General features: G+C 45.5%; 1 long non-coding RNA gene across 2 annotated transcripts; it reads left to right on the top strand.

Moving 5' to 3' along the window:
* The first annotated feature begins 17,755 nt into the window (after positions 1-17,755).
* LOC132503855 (uncharacterized) lies at positions 17,756-18,724 on the top strand. 2 transcript variants are annotated; one of them, XR_009534650.1, is made up of 3 exons: positions 17,756-17,884; positions 18,062-18,183; positions 18,490-18,724. It is a non-coding gene; the product is annotated as an uncharacterized LOC132503855 (long non-coding RNA). The 2 variants fall into 2 exon arrangements; XR_009534651.1 differs by having other exon boundaries at positions 18,062-18,187.
* The last annotated feature ends 2,044 nt before the right edge of the window (positions 18,725-20,768 follow it).

Here is a 20,768-nt window from a genome sequence, read left to right as displayed (position 1 = left end):
GCAGAGGAGGGAATACTTAACAACTCATTCTATGAGGCCAGCATTACTCAGATACCAAAACCAGACAAAAGTATTACAGGAAAGAAAACTACAGACCGATAACCCTCAAGAACATAGATATAAAAACCCTTAACAAAACTGTAGCAAATTTAATCAAGCAATATATTAAAAGGGTAATATATCATGTCCAAGTGGGGTTTATTCTAGAAATGCAAGGTCGATTTAACATTTGAAAATCAATATAGTTCACATATTAACAAGCTAAAAAATAAAACTACATGATCATCTCAATAAATGCAGATAAATCATTTGGCAAAGTTCAACAACCATTCCTGATTTAAAATAAAAATAAAAATAAAAAAAATGTCTACAAACTAATAGAAGGAAACTTCCTTGACCTGATAAAGAGCATCTAGAAAACACCTACAGATAACATCACACTCAATGGCTAAAGATTAAAGTCTTTCCCCCTAAGACCAGAAACAAGGAAAGGATGCCCACTTCACCACTTCTATTCAACATTTACTAAAGGTCCTTGCCAATGCAATAAGAGAGGGAAAAGGAAGAAAATTCTTCTAGATCAGAAAGGAAGAAGGAAAGCAGAGAGGAGCAAAAATTACCAAGGGGTATGAAGAAATTTTCAAGTTGTATCAAAGGGCAGATTCCTTGCTAAATAGGGATGTCTGAGAATGGAACGGTGTTGGCCTTCCAATCAGAGTCTCTCTAGGAAATGAAGAAAAGTGGGTAAAGCATCACTAACAATCAGTGCTTTTATTTTCAATTACCCACCCCAAACTGGTCTATTCAATTTGAGAACTAGACAGAATATTCATCCCTTTTATGTGTTTTCAGCTGTATTCCCATCTGCAATGACGACTCTCTTCTCTGTCTGCTCCATGTGACTCCAGGGTCTCTCCTCACCAGGTCCTTCCTAGAATCAGCCACCCCATTGCAGGCACTCTTCCTCTAAGCCTCATTTCCAGGGCCACCCCTTTTACAAATCTTCTCTGGCCACTTAATGAGCCCCATTTTGCTCTCTGCCCTCTCCTATCACTTTATATTTGATGTGCACATTCCTAGTGGCTTTTCAGTTCCTACATGTGTATTTCCTTCACTGCAGAGAAAGCACCTTGAAGGCAGTATTGCATTTCACTCAACTTTCTAATCACATGAACCTCTCTCCTGGCTAATTCATAGCACTGAGCAGATACCAAGATGTGTAAGAGAAAAGAATAGGGATACAACGCACAACTGTGTGCCCACAGCTTAGATTAAGAAATGTCTAATTACCACGACCTTGGGAATCCCACCCGTGTCTCTCACCAACTCCACGGTTGACATATTGTTTAAGTTAACCAAGTTTAAAGCCAAGCAATGGCTCCATAGTTTTGCTAAATGATACGAGAAACTTGGAACACCATAACTTTGATTATTCCTTTTTTTGTAGTGCCTTTTTCTGTCTTGTTTTTATTTCATCCAACAGGGTTGATTGATATTATTTTATACAGCCAGTGTTTGCATAAATGTATGCTTTCTCAATGTTCCCTCTTACATCTCAGATCTATTTTTGAGATCCTTTTCCTTTTCATGAAACACTTCCTTCAGAATTTCCTTAACAAAAGCTATTGGCTTTTTAATTTTTTTACATATTTTTTTGTTTTATGTATTTTATTTTTTTATTTTTGGCTGTGTTGGGTCTTCGTTGCAGTGCACAGGCTTCTCATTGCAGTGGCTTCTCTTGTTGCGGAGCATGGGCTCTAGGCGTGCGGGCTTCAGAAGTTGTGGCGCGTGGGCTCAGTAGTTGTGGTGCACGGGCTTAGTTGCTCTGTGGCATGTGGGATCCTCCCAGACCAGGGCTCAAACCCATGTCCCCTGCACTGGCAGGCAGATTCTTTACTACTGTGCTACCAGGGAAGCCCTATTGGCTTTTTTATTGATCTGAAAATTATTTAAGTTTACATCTGTTTTCTCTAAGTGCACTAAAAATAGAGTTTCACTCTCCTGGGCTGTGAAAAATCAGATCTCAGAATAAATATCAGAATAAAAATCATCAGAATAAATCTCATGCCATTGTTGATAATATGCGTTTTCTCTCTAGCTTTTGAGAAGATCGCTTTGTCTCATTGGGATGCAAGTAAATGTTGATTTCTTTCCTCTTTAATTGTGTTTGGAAATTGTTGGGTTTAAACTTTGAATTGAAATTTTTTATTAGTTCTGAAAAATCCACCACAATTATTTCTTCAAATGTTCCCTTTGACCCATTCCTATGGTAGTAGAGCCTCTCTCTCTCTCTCTCTCTCTCTCTCTCTCTCTCTCTCTATATATATATATATATATATATATATATATATATACACACATCCGAATCACTTTGCTATTCACCTGAAACTAGCATGACATTACAAATCAACTACACATCAATTAAAAAAACCAAGGGGGTCTCCTATTACATTCTCCTTCTTGGACCAGCCATAAAAGCCAAAGACCAAGGCACCAGGTTTGGCAAATGAACCCAGGGCTAAAACCTGCTTGCAATGTACTTTCTATTTCACGTTCCACTTTCACTTAGTTTTTGGCCTTAATTTCTTTTTTTTTAAGACTTGTTTTTCTCTTTTTTTAATATATATATATATTTTTAATATATATATTCTTTTCCCTTATAGGTTATTACAAGATATTGAGTAGAGTTCCATGCGCTATACAGCACGTCTTTGTTGTTTATGTGTTGTATATATAGTATTGTGTGTATGTTAATCCCAAAGTTCTAATTTATCCCTCCCCCACCCTTCCCCTTTGGTAACCATAAGTTTTTTCTATGTCTGTGAGTCAATTTCTGTTTTGTAAGTAAGTTCATTTGCATCATTTTCTTAAGATTCTTATTAGTTTGTCAATACATTTAATTATTTTGTAGCCCAGCAGACTTAGTTTATGTAAGTGGAAGAACTGGTCAGGGTCTCTCGCACCCCTGAGTGTTGGAATCACAAGACTTCTACTGTCTTTTCATTGTTATCTCAACAGTGATTATATTGTGTCAACATAGTCTCATTCACAATGATTGAAAAGATGCTACTTTGGGAAAATATGCTTCCTTTTCTTGTCCCCATAGCTAAGTTTTTGAGAGCAAATATTGTAGAGAGAGGGGAGAAAAAACAACAACAGAATCAAAGAACCAAGGTCACCAGCGAGACACAAAGGATTAAAAGCAGGCAAGTGGGAGACAGGATATTAACTCCTGAGCTGGAAACAGCAAGCTCTCCTCACTTCCAGGCATTTCCGTGGTCAGGACAGGTGCATTTGAAGAGGCTTGGGAGGATAAAGAGGCCCAAATAACCACTGCTGCACATTAGCGGGGATCCAAATTTAGATCCCATTCCAGACATTATACCCATTTAGATGGGGTTTTTATGACCCATCACATTCTGTTAATGAAAACCAATTGCTTTGAAACTCATTTTTCTAGGTCTCTATATCAGAAACTCTATGCCTAACCATGGATTCTTCAATTTTTTAAAAATTGGAGTATAGTTGCTTTACAGTGCTGTGTTAGTTTCTGCTGTACAACGAAGCGAATCAGCCATGTGTATACATATATCCCCTCCCTCTTGGACCTCCTTCCCGCCCCACTCCCCCATCCCACCCATCTAGGTCACCACATATATTTCTGCCTGAAAAATCCAAACAACTCTGAACTTTTCACTTCCTGGTTCAAAGCTTGAACTTGTCTTTGTTCTTTTCACTGAATGCCTCAAAATGGTGGGTTAATATTAAATGTTAACCAACCATATACAGCTTACATTTAAAAATTTAATTTGTTAAGAGCTTTCCTCTAACCCATCAAGTGAATGCACTTAGATTGTGAATGAATCCCATGAATACATGTTCTATTCAACAATTAGTAGAATCTGAAAGAAGTAATTTCTTCTCTATCAAGCCTTTTCCATTAGATTATCAAGTCTTACTGACTTGACTTCTGTCTGCAATTTGTGGCTCCATGTAATATTGGCCTTTGGGTCTCTTTCCATTTAATTTTCAAAGTCTTCTGGGAATCTCTCCTCTCCCGTGGTGCATTAACTGAGAATTATGCAGAATAACTTTCCATTTGCATGAATGAAGCAAGTAGGGAAGACCTTCATGAATATCCCAGTCTCTACTAAGCATTGTTCACACCTGGAGAAAAGAAAAATTGAATATGGGTTTCTTTCTTGGCATTTTATAATTTTCCCCAAATGTATTAGTGGCAGTTTCTTAACCATATTTATCAATTTCTCATGAAAATCCAGTCAAAATATTTTTGGTCATATCAGTAGTCTATCAATATTTGCTATTCTTTTAATAAGCCCTTATAATTATGTTTTGATAAGATGAATGATTATTCTGAGACAATTAAATTCACTTTTATCTGTTTTTTTCAGATTTAAGACTCTTTAAATAAGGGCATATTATAAAGTCTTTCAGTCACAAATATAATAATTGATATATTGTTTAACTTATTCCTAACTGATAATCAGAAGTTTTACTGATACGTTTCGATTCTCCTTGTGAAGATCTGCAGTAGAAAGAGGTTTGATCCCGACTTTGTGCGGATTGAATGGGGTTTTTAAGGTAGCTCATAGAAACGTTTAGTACCCCTGTTATTTCACTAGGGAGAGCTGTTGGTCCTTCATTGCTCAGTAAAGCAGCAGTGGCTCTGCCCTGTCTGTGCAGCTACTTTCTGATTGTCTCATTATCACGTCAAGCTCTGCACAATTATAAAAAAACTCTCATCATTCAGAGAGGCAGTAAAGAAGCTTCAAAAGAGAAGCTGATAAACTCAGTCAGATACCTTGAAAACTTCTAAAGGATGTTCAGCTGGCTTCAGGCCCATCATCAAATACTAACCACTCTAACATAGAAAGTAGAATTATAAAAATTCCATACAACAAACTCATTTCATTACAGTCGAAAGGAATGGTAGGTCAAAAGGGACATGGTAAGTGGTCTCAATACTGCCTATTAAAGAACAAACTACCACGAAAATGTTGTCCATTAGCTTCCTTTTTTTTTTTTTTAACTTTTTTTCTTTCCAATCCACTTCAAAGAATCTGGATCTTCCTAACCCTCACAGCTTGAGGGTGCAAACGAGTTCATATGGTCACTGAGATTTTCAGTGGCTTGCTCGACCCATTTTGTCACTGTGGAATCTTGGCCCCATTGGGAAGTGCTCCTGCTGTTCTAGAATCTGAGAGCCCCAGCAGTCTCTCCAGGTGGGGAAAAGGCTCCCTCTTTTATGGTTCTAACTTCTCCTGGGGTCCAAATGGTTACGGAAGCAGGGAGCAAACTCTCCCCACTGGCACAGAGCCTTTCCTCCCAGGATGTAAACGTGCTGCAGGGGCCCGGGCAGGAAAGGCTGAGGGAGCAGAGCGCCAGGCATCCTGGAGCCCAGGCGAGCTCACCCTCCTTTGCTGGAGGCCCTGCCCTTCCTCTTGCTCGTCGGTTCTATCAACCTCCTTTCCTCACCATCTTGCCAGGCTTATCCACGGGGATCCTCGACCTCCACATAAAGCTAAGGAAGAGAAGACTTTGACAATGTGAAGTCAAAGGACTTCTCATCTTTCCCCTCAAAGTCATGTCCCATGGTCACCTTTTCCCCATTATGGAAGGGGAGACGGCAGATTAGAAAGAGGACGTGATGAGAAAACTCCCATCTGGAAAGAAAAAAGAAATGGGCAGGCGAGGATTCTGGCCCCTGGGGATTGGAAGAGAACAGAATGGAACGTGAGGGAAACAGCAGAGAAGAGCCGTGTTCTTGGGGCTGAATTGTGTCCCACACCCCAATTTCATATGTCGACGTCCTAACCCCCAGCACCTCGGGGTGTGATTGCATTTGGAGACAGGGCCTTTAAAGAGGTGACTGGGGTAAAATGAGGCCCTATGGGTGGGCCCTGATCCTGTATGGCTGGTGTCGTTATAAGAGAGGCACCAAGGGGGGAAAAGCAGGGGCGGGGGGTGGATTGGGAGATTGGGATTGGCATGTATACACTAGTCTGTGTGGAATGGATGACTGATGGGAACCTGCCGTATTAAAAAAAAAAAAGTAAAATGGAATTCAAAAAGGAAAAAAAATTTAAAAAGAGGCATTTATGACACCGACAGGCACAGAGGGACGACCAGTGAGGACACAGCGGGGAGACGGCCATCTGCGAGCCCAGGAGAGGGGCCTCAGAGGAAGCCAGCCCTGCCCACACCCTGCTCTTCAACTTCGAGCACCCGCACTGGGAGACAATAGGCTTCTGCTGGCTGAGCGCCCAGTTGGTGGTAACACAGGCCCCGGCCTCCCTCTCCTGGCTGATGTCTGGAGAAGGGATGATGTGTGAACAGGCTGAGGGGAGGCTGACGGCAGGTCATTTGTTGTCTGGACATTCTGGGGTTCTGGGCAGAAAACCTCCACAAGACCTCGATCTAGTGTAGGGGTTCCGCCTGCGTGCCATGAGTCCAGAGCTGGGCTGGAGAGTGGCTTCTGCTGTGTGGGCCCCGCGGAGGGCGGGGCAGGCAGCACCCACGCCGGAGGACAGTCACCTGGGCGGGCAGAGGAGGCCGGACTCTAGGAAGACCGCAGATTGGACTCCCTGCAGGGGGCAAATGGGAGTCAAGTTCAGACCTTGTTCCTGGGAGAGGGCGGTGAGGCCAGGCTAGCAGGGAGCACACCAGGTCCAGCTGAGTCGGGGTTGGACCACCGGCAGCAAATGCCCGCAGAGTGAGTAGTGGCCGCGGCTGAGGACCGTCGAGGCCCTGGGGCTCAGCAGGCTCCCCTTGGCCAGACGGACAGCGTCCTGGGGAGAGAGACGTGGGCTGTGGAACCTGAAACCCTGAACCTTTTCCGGAAAGGAGACTGAAAGATGGTTCTTTAGCAGACACAGCTTTCCCTTCCACCTGGCGGATGGGGAACCAAGTTTGCGATCTGCCTACACAGGCCACAGGAGGGCCGCAGATTTAACCCTGGGATTCCACGTAGCTGCCTCCACTTCTGCTGTCCATCAAGGCCCGAGTTCCCTGTGGGCCTGGGGCCCCAGGATGTCCTGCTGCTGCATGAGCTGGTCCCTGGTCCCCAGTGAAATGTCCCTATTCGTCCTTCTTTGTCTTATTTCTCTTTTTTTTATATTGCTGTTTTTGTTATTGCAATAGTTGATTTACAATGTTGTGTTAGTTTCAGGTGTACAGCAAAGTGAATCAGTTATACATACACATAGATCCACTTTTTTTTAGATTCTTGTCCCATACACTACCATATATAAAATAACTATTGATAATAAGCACTTACTATATAGTACAGAGAACTCTTACTTCTCTTTTCCTCTTTTCTTCCTGTTATCAAATTCCAGCTCCGCAAAAAATATCACCCAAACAATCTGCTGATTAGCAGACCCAGCTGTGTTTATTCTTACTGTGCGGGGGGAGCGGGGAGGAGAGTCACAGGAACGAGGCCAAAGCCAGGATCCTCACCAAGATTCTGAAGGCTGGTTGAGGTAGGTTTTCATGGGAAGGAGCCTGGATTACGGTAGGGTGAGCTCACTAACCCCACCCCTTAGGACGGCTGGGCACCGCAAGGCAAGGATTAGAGAGGCAGAGGTTGAAAGCGTCTTGGGCTGTGAGCTATTTCTGATGCTCTCGATTGAAAAGCTGATGGGTCTCTGAAGAAGATTTGGGAAGCCAAAGTAATCGGCAGCTTCCTGGGTGAGAGCTTCCTGGAATAGGAAACACTTTGGGGAGGACCTTGGAGTCATGGTAATGCAGACAGCGAGCTGGCAACTGGAGACACTTCCTTCCAGGTCTCAGTCCGGGGAGAGCCTGGCTTGGAGAGAGCGGGCGCTGGCTCTGCACTTATTCTGCAAGGGGTTTGGGCAAGTTACCCAACCTCAGTGCCTGGGAGATAACGCGTCCTCGCTCTAATGTTATCAGACTCTCTCCTGAGCCCTCAAAGACCTCCAGCATTCCTGGAGTTGAAGGTCACATAGGAGAGGTCGGGGCGGGAAGCAGGGGTTTCTAGGAGCTCCAGGAATCAACAGGCCAGTGAGCTGAGCTTTAAAGGAAGTGGGGTTGGTGGGCTGAGGGAGAGGCATCTCTTCATTGAGGGGATTTGGGAAATCATTGCTGTCAGCCTCCACGACTCCTCCCTTGACGGTCCCCACTCCAAGCTCAGATGGAGGCTCTGATGGCCACGCATTTCCAGCCCTGTCTCTTTCCCAAACACAGTCGTCTGATAAAATAGAAAGAGCAGCAGGCCTGGAGCTGAGGGCGTCAGGCTCGCCTCCCGGCGGGTCCTGACATCACAACTGAGTGCCTGACCTTGGACGAGTCACCTAGCGTCTCATCTCTCACTTCCCACCTGTGCCATCTCTTCTGTGTACCTCACAGGGCTGTCCCTGAGATGGAAGGACAAACCGTCCTGTCCGTCAAACGTCCTCTTTTAATGAGAGCATCCTTCTGGGGACTGCCCTGCACTTTCCCACCTCTCCTCCCCCATCGCCCTTACATCCCTCCTCCACCTTTCCTCCCCTCCCCACCCACCCCCCACCCATCTCTTCCTGTGTCTCTATTTATCTCTTTGTGTGTCTTGGGCTTCATTTCAGGGTAAAATCTCTATTCCAGGCCTACATTTGTCTAATTTCACTAAATACATGTATCATAGATTACAAGCACTCCAGGCGGTCCTGGTCAAAGAGCTTGGCTTTGGAAGCAGAGTCCTAGGTTGAACCCTGGCCCCTCCCCTTACCAGCTGAGTAAACGTAGGCAAATTGCTTCAGATATCACTGAATCTGTTTCCATATCTTAAAAATGAGCCAGTTTAAAAAAAAATTTTTAAGAGCATAGTGTAGGCCATGTAGAGATGTTTTCTCAAGTTAGCCAGGACCAGGATGGGTAAATGAAGGAATGGCTTCCTCACATCCCCAGGTCTCTGACCTCAAGGATGGCCCAATGCTCCTTCCCCTCCAGGCCTTTTAAGGGAAGGTAAGCCCAGTGTTTGAGAGCACAGGCTCAGAGCCAGGCTTTCTGTGTTCAGATCCTGACTCCACTACCCAGGGCAGGACCAGGGTAAGGAGACGGAGGCCCTGGCCTTGGGCACAGAATTTAAGAGGCTTCCAGACAACTCATTAATCAGGACAGATACTATCTTAATGCAGTATTTTAAAAAGTCGTGTTAGCACTACTGAAGCCCGCGCGCCTAGAGCCCGTGCTTTGCAACGAGAGAAGATACCGCATCGAGAAGCCCGCGCACCATAACGAAGAGTAGCCCCCGTTCGCTGCAAGTAGAGAAAGCCCGCACGCAGCAACGAAGACCCAAAGCGGCCAAAAATAAATAAATAAAATAAATAAATTTATAAAAAGAAGTCACGTTAGCAAACCACGGCTCCCAGGCTGGCCCCCTCTTTTCATAAATAACGTTTTATTTTAGAGCTGGGAAGAGCACGAGGCAAGTGAGGTTGTGCAAACACAGGGTCGAACCCGATCTTTAGAATTTTAATATGTTGTTCATCAGGAATTTTTATGTTAATTTTGATTTTTGAAAATACCATAATAAGATATCTTGTTTACTAAGAGTTTTGGGTGTGCGTGTTGTGCGTGCATGTCTATACGTGTTTTATGCGCACTGTGTGTGTGTGGTCTGTGTTGTGTTGTATATATATGTACATGCGTGTGTGTGTGCATTCGGGGGGGTGGGGTAGGCTGCCTTCTTCTCTGAGTCTCTGGACTAAGGGGAAGGGCTGGCAGGAGGTGGTCAGCAGTCTCCTCCAGTAGGAAATCTGTTTCCGGGTGGATTTCCAGCATCCTTTAGTGCAGCAGTTATGAACCCTCATCCCCACTGGGGCAGGCTCCTGCCCGGGAGGCCTGATGGGGGTCTGGTGCAACTAAGGCTCCTCATTTCCTCTCTCAGGGAAGCTCAGGAAGCAAAGAAAGGAACTGTTGCTCTCCACCCACTACTACCCCCCGGGGGCAGAGTTCTAGAAAAGCAATGACAGTGGTTTCAGTGGTATAATCTCCAGGTTGGCATGACCTTGGTGGTAGCTCCAGACAGGAATTTGGGGTGCTCTCCCCAGGAAGCCCTGTCGTGGGAGTGCTGAGTGGCCTGTGTGGCCCCAGGGACAGAGCAAGGAGACACCCAGGAGGGTCTGGAGGAGAAGGTACCCAGGAGCCATGCAGGTGAAGAGGGGCCCGGGCCCACAGTGGGGGGAGGCCAAAGACCCCAGGGCCCTCGGAGGGGTCAGAGAGGCAACCTATGTGGGCCTCAGACGGCCCCGGCGGCTCAGGGACCCTCCCCAGGGCAGCAGCCACCAAGAACCAGCCAGAGGCCAGAGGTTCCCCCAGTAACACCTCAGAGCCCTGCCCCCTGAACCCACACTAGCTCGACTTTGCCTTAGTTGGGTCCCCAAAATGCCCACGGCCTCCCCAATGCCACCTGACCTTAAAGAAACTTGCGGAAAGGACAAGCTGGAGTGAAAAGATAGGATGCTCTTGACCCAGTGCAGTTAAATCATCTTAATTTTGTCCGTCGGATATGCCATTAAGACCATGTGACACTAGCGTGGGTCCCTCTCAGGCCTCACAAGGGACCGGAGGAAGGAGCTGCAGGTTCATTACGTCTGCAGGTAAGTCCTCCTCTTGCTGGGAGGGACCAGAGCTTAAAGGGAAACAGGGAAAAAGATGAGTTTTCCTCCCAGTTAAACCTCTGCTCATTAAACTCCAGGTCTGGTCTCTGTTTAGATGAAGGATTAAGTACTTTCTTTGAAAGATAAAGTAGAGAGTAAACAGCCACATATTAATGAATTCAAGCTTGCTTATAAAACCCTCACCATCAAACATTAGATCTGGGGCAGGTTAAAAAAAAATCTATCTTCAAACATTCCCTTGGAAATGATGTTGCAGAATATGAACCTCTATAACCCTTGACCTTTAAATTCTGATCGTTGTCTGTTTTCTTTAGTCTTTCTGACCTTTAGTCACTGAGCAGGTTATTGCTATACTTTGTTTGCTTTATGGTGTTAAAAAGAATTTTTTTTAACTACTCTGGGGTAGCCTATATAGAATATCTCATAGTGGTTTCAGAGCACAATCTTTGGCAACATAAAGTCAGGGCAGGTTCATTAAGAAATTTAGAAAATTCTCCAATAGACATCTCTGTGCCCTGAGAGGAAGGGTTATAATTAAGATAGATTTGGTGTCATTAGGATCACTTAAGATGCCAACTCTTCAAAAACTAATAAAGTCAGTAGGGAGAAAACGTTCGGTGTGTTTAACTCATTTATTGAATGAACTGACCTTGTTCAGAGCAAGGAAAAGGGAACTTTTTCCCCTCTCACCCCACTGTCTTCACACCTGTAGGATCTGATCCCTATTTCCAAGGCCTGAGGACGTCCCTAAGCTTTTCCTGTCGCTTTCAAGGATTAGAACCGTCTCATTTTCAGACCTTGAGAAGTCAAGACCCTTGTGACTCAAAATGTAAGTCTGTCCTTCAAGTCAAAGCTTTCCACAGCTCAGGCCTGGCGGGGTTTGGGAACTCACAGGGCAGGGGCAGGATGGAGTCAGGGAGGAGGAAGGAGCTGCTGGGTGAAGTCCTCCCTCCCTGCCTGCGGCAGGAGTCCCAGGATGAGGGCTAGTCCCGTGGCTGCTCTTGCGGGGCTCAGAGACACACACCTGGGACGGACGTCTAAGGCTGCTGCTCCCTGAAGGGACAGGTGGGCTTCGAGTCCATCCCTGAAGCTCAGATAGGAGAGCGGGGATAGGGGTGAGGCCAGGGTGAGCCTTCCAGGCCAGGCTCCAGTGGCCAGCAGACATTCCAATGACCTTGTATTCATTTCCTAGGGCTGCTGTCACGAAGCACCACAGACTGGGGGGCTTACAGCAACAGAAAGGTACTTCCCCACGGGTCTGGAGGCCAGAAGTCCAAAGCCAAGGGGTCAGCGGGGCCGTACTCCCTCTGATCTGCAGGGGGGGGCCTTCCTTGCCTCCTGCAGCCTCCGGTGTTTGGGGACCATCTTTGGTGTCCCTCTCTTGGCTCGCAGCCACGGGGCTCCAGTCTCTGTCTCCCTCGTCACGTGCATGTGTCTCTTCTCTCCCGAGGACGCCAGCCATGTTGGACCTCATCTTACCTTAACCAATTACATCTGCAACGTCCTTCTTCCAAACAAGCTCACACTCAAAGGGACTGGGGTCCAGACTTCATATCTTTTGAGGGGGAGACACAGTTCAACCCGTAACAGACCTGGAAAGCCTTTGCCGGCTCCTCATAGCTCAGAGTGTTTAGGTCTCGATGTCAGAGGGGCACACACGGTCCATCCTCAGGAGTCCCTCCCATCTTACAATCAGCCACCCTCCCACTGACTCTACATTCAAGCTTGGGGAACTTCTTAGTTGGGCTGCATGGGATGGTCGCTGTGGGCCTCCCCACCCATCCCCAACCCTCCGCTGAGTGAACTCTTCTGGTTCAAGCTCAGCATCACCTCTGGTGGCTTCCAGAGTCAGGCCAGGTGTTTGCAGGTGGTCCTGGCAGATGGCTGACGAAGGGCGTGGGTCCCTAGGATGAGAGGTCAAGGGCTCTGGCTCTTTTAGGACAGCAGTAGGGTTTTGAGGAAGAGAGAGGTAGATGGGAAAGAAGGAAAAGGAGGAAATTCTAGGCGTCTACTTAACTGAAGGGAAGGTAGCCTTCTGCTGTTGTTTGGGAAACCTCAGGAAAAGGACCCGGGCTTGGGGGATAGGGTTTGATAGTTGATTGTGTTCGGCGTGCTACCCATTATCAGGAGGTAGTGTTTTTTTGTTTAGTGAATCAGACTGTTACTAAAGACAAATGAAATGGTAGACTCGCTTTGTGATCTCATTCAGGAATTTACACCTGTTACATTTGAATTAGACGTTTGGAAACTGGCTCAGAGAGTGCGGGTTTCTCCTGATGAGTGGATACGCACCGCCATCTAGTGGCTCCCCGAACAAACTGCCCGTGGTCCAGAACAGGTAAGGACCCACGTCCTCTTTCCCTTCCGACTCTTCGACTCCGTATGCATGTGTTCAACTTAATTTATTCCAGATTAGGGTATAGCTTTAAAGACAAAAGACTTTTGGGAGGAGTGAAGGGAGGAAACAGGGATCTTTGGCTGGAACAACATTTTATCATTTGACAGATATTGAATGCCCACCGTGTACCAGACCCTCCCTGGGCTGCAGTGGGGGGACCACAAAACCCTGCCTTCGTGAGAAATGCATAGTCTTGTGTGGGCACCCCCTCATATTTCAGAGAATCTGCTTCACACATTTGCATCCTAGGAAATTATAGAGAGACAATCTTGAGTGTCTACAATTTTCTAGAACACTCAAAGGTCTGCATTTTTTGATATACAAGGAACGTCCTAATTTAAAATTTTTTAGTTTTGAGTATTAGTATTATCGGTGCCATCCCAATGGTAGGCTCATTTCTGCTACTTCCTACTCTCCTTGACTACAGGTGCCCCCCTGGGAGCTGTCCTCAGCCCATGTCCCCCTAGACCCTCGACTTTAGCTGCAGCATCTATGCTGGTGACTCATACACTACAGCCCTTCCCAGTCTCCCTCCACATTCCTAACACCCATCAGTCATCTCCCCAAAGATGACCTGCAGGCACCCCAAACTCCAGTGTCATTATTGGGCCACGAGGTAACCTTCAAGAAAGAAGCCTCAGAGAGAGAACGATGGAGCAGAAACATTCTGAAGACTTTCTGGAATCTCCAAACCAGTCCTGAACTGGCTCCTCCAAAATTCTTTGTGAGAAAATACAATTATTTTGCTTTTTCTGTTATATGCAGTTGAATTTGATGTGAACAGATGTAAGATCAAATGCGGTAAATGATGTACAGAAGAGAAAGTCTGGAAGGTAGTTCTGTGCACTGCACAAAGGGCAAAGCAGTGAAGGCCTGATCAGGTTAATAGACAAACCATAAGGAGGGGCTGTTTTTTACATCTATTTCACTACGTGTCTGTCCCACCGATGTCCTCAAATCCCCCTTCCTTTGAGGACTGTTTCTTCCTTTAGGAGCACATTGAAATGAAGCAGTCCCCACCCCATCTAGGGTAGCAAGTCTGGGCCCTGCCGCCTCTTCTGGAGCTTGTCTGAAGGATTCCCTCACGGCCCCTGGGTCACTTCCTGTTCAGACTCTCTGCTCCGAGGAATTCTCCATCATCCCCTGTGTCACCCCCCCCCACACACACACACCATCACGTCCTCCCTCCGTCTCCATCCTCCTCCTAACCCCGGACACCGTCCCTCTCTCCTCACTCCACAAAACTCCTCTAAGACTGGCATGGAACAGTCTTTTTCTGAAGAAAAGGCCGTCTTAGGGTTTTTAAACAAGTTACCAGAACACATCACCGTTGTTCAGTTTCTCCACAGTTATGGAGAGACCCTCACCCCATGCTCATTCCCCCATGGCCCCACCTGCCACCATTTTGCTTGGATCCCACTCTTCCTGCAAAGAGCATCATTGGGACGTACACGCTTCTTGAATGTTTGTCTTCTCCCCCGAAAATAGGTAATAGGGAGATTGTCCTGCTCCCTGAATTTTTTCTTTTTTTTGTATTTCTGTAAATTCTTTTAAAATTTTATTTATTTATTTATTTTTGGCTGTGTTGGGTCTTCGTTTCTGTGCGAGGGCTTTCTCTAGTTGCAGCAAGCGCTTTCTCTAGTTGCGGCGAGCGGGGGCCCCTCTTCATCGTGGTGCGCTGGCCTCTCACTGTCACGGCCTCTCTTGTTGAGGAGCACAGGCTCCAGACGCGCAGGCTCAGTAGTTGTGGCTCACGGGCCCAGTTGCTTCGCGGCATGTGGGATCTTCCCAGACCAGGGCTTGAACCCGCGTCCCCCGCATTGGCAGGTAGACTCTCAACCACTGCGCCACCAGGGAAGCCCCTGCCCCCTGCATTTTAACTGTCTGTGTGCCAGAGGCGATCCTCCACAGCCATCTACTTCCTCGTGTCCAGTTGGCACTCCTGCCAAAATCTCCCCTGTCTGCCATCACCAGGCCTTTCTGGATCCCTTTCCAAGGCGCTCCTGGATTTGCTGGCTGTAGTTACTCTTTCTCTTTTCCCCCGGGTATTGAGAAATAGTCCCCTTTAACGTACGACTCTGGTGATTTTTCTGTCACATTTTCCACATCATCTCAAGCAGGTCTGTAGACGTGTTTCAACCAGTTCCACACATAAGGGGAAAAGAAGTCGCTTTGTTAGATTAGGTTCTTAGGACAAGCGAAGTCCAGCTCCTTCATAGTTTGCCAGGCGTGATTTTTTCCACAAAAGGACTCAATTATATTCTTGACCATCCCTAATTTAGAAAACAAGAGGGTAACAGTAATAACTTCCCAAATAAAATGTTTGACGCTTTTGTTTGACGATTCCCAAAATGTGAGGGAATCTCTTTAGGATTTTTCCATCAATTGAAATAAATAAGCAATACCAGCAGAAGGATATATATATTATATATATATATATAATATATATTATATATAATATTATATATATATTTAAAATCTATTGTTAGGCCTATGTTAGAAGTGAAAATATAATTATGACAATTATGACTAAACTTATTATTTGGGAGGGTTTTGCTCTTTTGTTTCATTTTGCTCCCTCATTTAATTTAAATTTGCACAATATTTAATAGAATGTACCAGATAACGCAGTAGGGGGCTTGTCAGGAGTCAGCTCACTTATGTCACCTGGCGTTTTGTCCCCTGCAGACATTCCTAGAGAGATGTAGGGTGTTTCATGGACTAGGATACTTACCCTTATTAATGTTAATTCTCCTATAGTTTCTTCAGAAAAAGACTGCTCCATGCCCACCAGTATTCAAGGAGCTTTGTGGGGTGGGGAAATGAGAGGTGCTCACTTTTCCTGTAAATCTAAAAGTGTTCTAAAAATGAAAATCTTTTCATTTAAAAAGTAAACTATTCAGAAAATGAAAAGACAACCATATGCTGGTAGAAAATGTTTTTGAAGCATATCTGCTAAAGGATTGATATCCAGAATACATAAAGAACTTTGACAATTCAATATTAAGAAGATAAACTGAGTTTTTTTTTAAAAAAGACAAATGATTTGAACAGACATGTCACCAAAGAAGAGGTACAAATGACAAATAAGCACGTGAAAAAATGATTATCATACCATCCGTTGTCACTGGTAAATGCAAATTAAACTACGCTGAATTCCTACCGCTGGAATCATTGCTATTTAAAAGAGGAACAGGGGCTTCCCTGGTGGCGCAGTGGTTGAGAGTCCTTCTGCCGGTGCAGGGGACACGGGTTCGTGCCCCGGTCCGGGAAGATCCCACATGCCGCGGAGCGGCTGGGCCCGTGAGCCATGGCCGCTGAGCCTGCGCGTCCGGAGCCTGTGCTCCGCAACGGGAGAGGCCACAACAGTGAGAGGCCCGCGTACCGCAAAAAAAAAAAAAAAAAAAAAAAAAAGAGGAACAATACCGAATGTAAGCGAGGATGTGTAACAACCGGAAATCTTGGAAATCAAGAATTGTTGATGGCAACGCCGCTTTGGAAACACTTTTGCAGCCTCTTACAGAGTTCTCATATACCTGCCTATGACTCAGCAATCTCACTCCTAGGTGTTTACTGAGAAAAGGCGACACAGGTCCACGCAAAAATTTGCCCTTGGATGTTCACAACAGCTTTGCAAGTATGAGCCCAAAGTCTGTCAGCCATCCAAACTGACGAGTAAATTATGGTACTAGAGATGTCCAGGGGAGAGCCGCTCAGCCACGTGTCGAAGAGGCCACTGAATCACCGAGCATCATGGAAGAGTCTCAGGGCATTAGGTTAAGTGAAAGAAGGTACACAGACCTCATACTGTATGATTCCATACACGTGATGACTTAGCGAAGGCCAATCCATAGTGACATAAAGCAGAGCAATTGTTTCTAGAAGGTGGGGGAAGGAGCCGACTGCACAAAGACAACAGGAAACTTCTGGGGGTGAGGAAAATGTATGTCGTGAACCTGGCAGTGGTTACAGGGCTGTTTACGTTTGTCGATCTTTTCAAATTGTGCACTTAAAATTGCTGGATTTTATTATGTGTAGAAGTAGATACCTCACTAATGCTGATTAAGAAAAGAACTGAGTCACGAGCCTTATCTAAGCCAATCCCTGGTGAACAGAATAGAATTCTCTGATGGATCTGGGTTTATCGAGATTCACGCCTTGGGGTGGGGAAAGAGCTCACCTTCCCTCAAACACAGACCATCTGAAACCTGGATTAACTGGGGGTTTGTCAGCAAGAAGGAAGGTGGGGTTACAACCAGGTGTGTCTTCTACCCAAGGTCAGATCTACAGACTTCAGAGAACACTAACATCCTTATTCGAATTAACCATACATGATCATCTCATAATTACAGCGCAGCCTTTCATGAATAGGTAATTATGTGTTGAACCCTTCCCGAGGACCCAAAGTGTGTAGATGTTACTGAATGACAGCTCTTCAATGAAAAGACACGTTTCAAGCCAATCCTGCAGCTCCATGAGCTGGCACTTCAGGGAAGAGAAGGTGAAGCTCCCCTTGAACGAGCGGCACATGTGGTGAGTGACCTTCTTTAAACGTCTCTTTTCCTTCCCTTCATTTGGGTTGTTTTGTTTTCAATCCTTGGCTACTTTGCTTGTCCTGCTGGCTTTGAAGGGAGGACATTTCTGGCCAAACTCTCAGAGAGGAAAGAATATGCCGCTTTGCTTTTAAAATCTGTTTATTTTTCCCCACTACATAGGTTTTGCTTCCATTTCTGATGTCTGTGCTGCAATTTAAGAAGCCTGCCTTGCACCAACGGTTCTCATTAAAATAGGCCTAGGCTGGTCCCTGCTACTATCTAGATTTCAGGAACAAAGCTCTTTATGGGTGAGTTACAGGACTGTGCATAACTTAAGTTCTCTACTCATGATGCGTTCCTGGTAGCTGTCAAAGAATTCACGCATAAATTGACTGAGATCTAGTACAAGCTTAGCTGAAACATCTGATATGTAAGAAAGACAATCTAGTAGAAAAATAATCAATGCATTCTTCTACTTTCTTTAGGTCCTAAATACCTTAGGAATGTAGGTAATCAAAAAACAAACAAACGTTATCTCAAAAGTCCCTTTCCTTCCTTAAAAGCCCTCCCAGAGTGACAGATGTGAAGCTGTGCCCTGGACACTCAAGTAGGTGAATATAACAATCTCTGAATAGCACTGTCACTTGGAAACCTGTAACGAAAAATATTGTCCATTATGCCAGTAATTCACAAATAGTAAATACATCCTGGAATGTATGTACACTTAAATGTTTGTCTTTGCAGATAAATAGCCATGTTTTGTTTTATTAGAAAATGAAAACTGTGTAGCTCGGGGCATTTTCATTTTTGTGTTAGTTGTTAGGAAACATAAAGTTAAAACCTTCTGAAGAATTGTAACGATGAGCCCAGCTTAGACACCTATTAACAGCTGATATGTTTGTTTTTCTAACAGTCTGGCACATGCCCAGCTATGGAGCCCCGGGCCCTGGGGATAACATGGTTCTGGCCACTTCTACTTAAGGCCTTTCTTGTCCCCAGTGAAGTTCTCACCCCACCCTTGAATTGCTAATACATTATCCCAGGGCAGACTTGGAGAATGGCTGGACCAAAAGGAAAAGAACCTTCTCATCCTAATACAGAATAGAGTTTCCTGAATAGGAGAGAGCTCAGGAGAACTCCAAGCTGCTCTAACAGTAAGCTTCCCTGTTTGCAGCATCTTCCATCCGCACAGCTGCTGTTTGGAGAGTGACCCTGACTGTGCTTTGATCCCGCTGCCCCTCACCTGGCGTCACCACCCGGCTCTGTCTCCCTTGCACCCCATTTCATTCTGCATACTCAGCTGGTGTCCCTGTGCTATCCCTAGACTATACCACACCTGTGTTCTAGTTATGTGTCTCATGTCGTAGCAGAATCCTCAAGAATGTATCCACGGTTGTCATTAGCAGCCTTTCTCCAAGTATTTCTGGGTCTTCTCCACTTACAGGCACACAATAAGATTCCCCTGAGGCTAGTATGGCCCAGTGACTTGCCTTGGCCCAAAACATGCAAATGGAAACTTTAAGAGCTGGCCTGCGATGTACCTCTTTTGCGGACACAGTGATTATGGAAGCACGTGGTTTTTGGTTTTGTTTTTTTTTAACATCTTTATTGGAGTATAATCGCTTTACCATGTTGTGTTAGTTGCTGCTGTATCACAAAGTGAATCAGCTATACATATACATACATCCCCCTATGCCCTCCCTCTTGCGTCTCCCTCCCTCCCACCCTCCCACCCTCCCTATCCCACCCCTCTAGGTGGTCACAAAGCACCCAGCTGATCTCCCTGTGGAAGCAGGCATTGAATGAATTCTCCGTCAGCTTGGATACCTGAGTTACAAGGGTGAACAGAACCCACAGCTAACCCACCATGGTTGGTCAGGAAAGATACCTTGGTTATTTTCTCTTCTGAGGTTCGGGAGTTGTTTGTTACTACAGTACAGCTGGCATGTCCAGACAATACGTCCTCTCCTGTGTTTGTCTATTATTTTTGTTTCACAGTATTGTATAAACTTTTCACATCCTGTATTTTACTGGAGCCTTCAGGACTTGGTTTGCATTCTTTTTAAAATTTTTTGCCTTATTATCTATCCATCGTTATTATTTTTGTTTTTTGTTTTGTTTTGTTTTGTTTTTTGCAGTACGCGGGCCTCTCACTGTTGTGGCCTCTCCTGTTGTGGAGCACAGGCTCCGGACGCGCAGGCTCAGCGGCCATGCCTCACGGGCCCAGCCGCTCCGCGGCATGTGGGATCCTCCCGGACCGGGGCACGAACCCGTGTCCCCTGCATCGGCAGGTGGACTCTCAACCACCACGCCACCAGGGAAGCCCCATCCTTATTCTTTTTGACTTCCACAGCCAAGTTCATGACCTTCAGTATCTTCGGCTCATAGTTGTGTCCTCATTACCTTTAAAACTTTTCTTTGTATTAGTCAGTATCCAACAGGCTCACGTCCTGGAATTCATTATTCGAAGACATCTACACCAAGACTGTAATCACTCAATCAAACCTTTCTTCCAAATTCCAAACTCCTGACCCCTCTGCCTGGATTCATCTTGGTTAAGCTACCAGGCATGTTGAGCCTGTTTCCTCACTGAAAGATAAAGCTAACGACCGTGCCGGATCGGATTGCGGTGGGGATTAAATGAGATCATGCATAAAAGCCCTCAGAGCAGTGCCTGGCCCACTGCAAATGCTCAACAGCCATTAGCTCTAATCATTGTTGTTATTACCATGTGCTGTAGGCAGCTGCTCTCTACCACACATTAGATTCGCTCTCCGTTCCTGTTACTTTGGATATTTTGTTCTCATTCTAATTTCATCTCTTCTAAATTTATTAATTTCTAAGTCACAGAATCTATTAGCATCCTTGGACCATGCTTCTTTCCTGTGGTTTAGCTCCAGGCATCCTGACCGTGGCACCCCCTAAATCACTAGTTCCTTGTGAACATGCCCAGGGAAGACCAGCAGGAAAAGCTCCCCGCTGAACTGGACCACCTGCCCACCCACAGAATCGTCTGGAGGAAAAGAAATGATGATTGCTCTAAGCCATTACGTTTGGGGGTGGTCTGTGACCATAGCAGAAACGAACGGATATACATGTTAGGTGTGTGACTTCGAGCAAGTTGGTTAACCTCTGGGAGCCTCTTATTGTTTTACCCTTGAAATGGACGATTGAAATGAACAATCATTTCAA

The sequence above is a fragment of the Lagenorhynchus albirostris genome, chromosome 14, assembly GCF_949774975.1.
Source record: "Lagenorhynchus albirostris chromosome 14, mLagAlb1.1, whole genome shotgun sequence".
Lineage (NCBI taxonomy): Eukaryota > Metazoa > Chordata > Mammalia > Artiodactyla > Delphinidae > Lagenorhynchus > Lagenorhynchus albirostris.
This window is presented reverse-complemented; position numbering and strand designations above follow the sequence as displayed.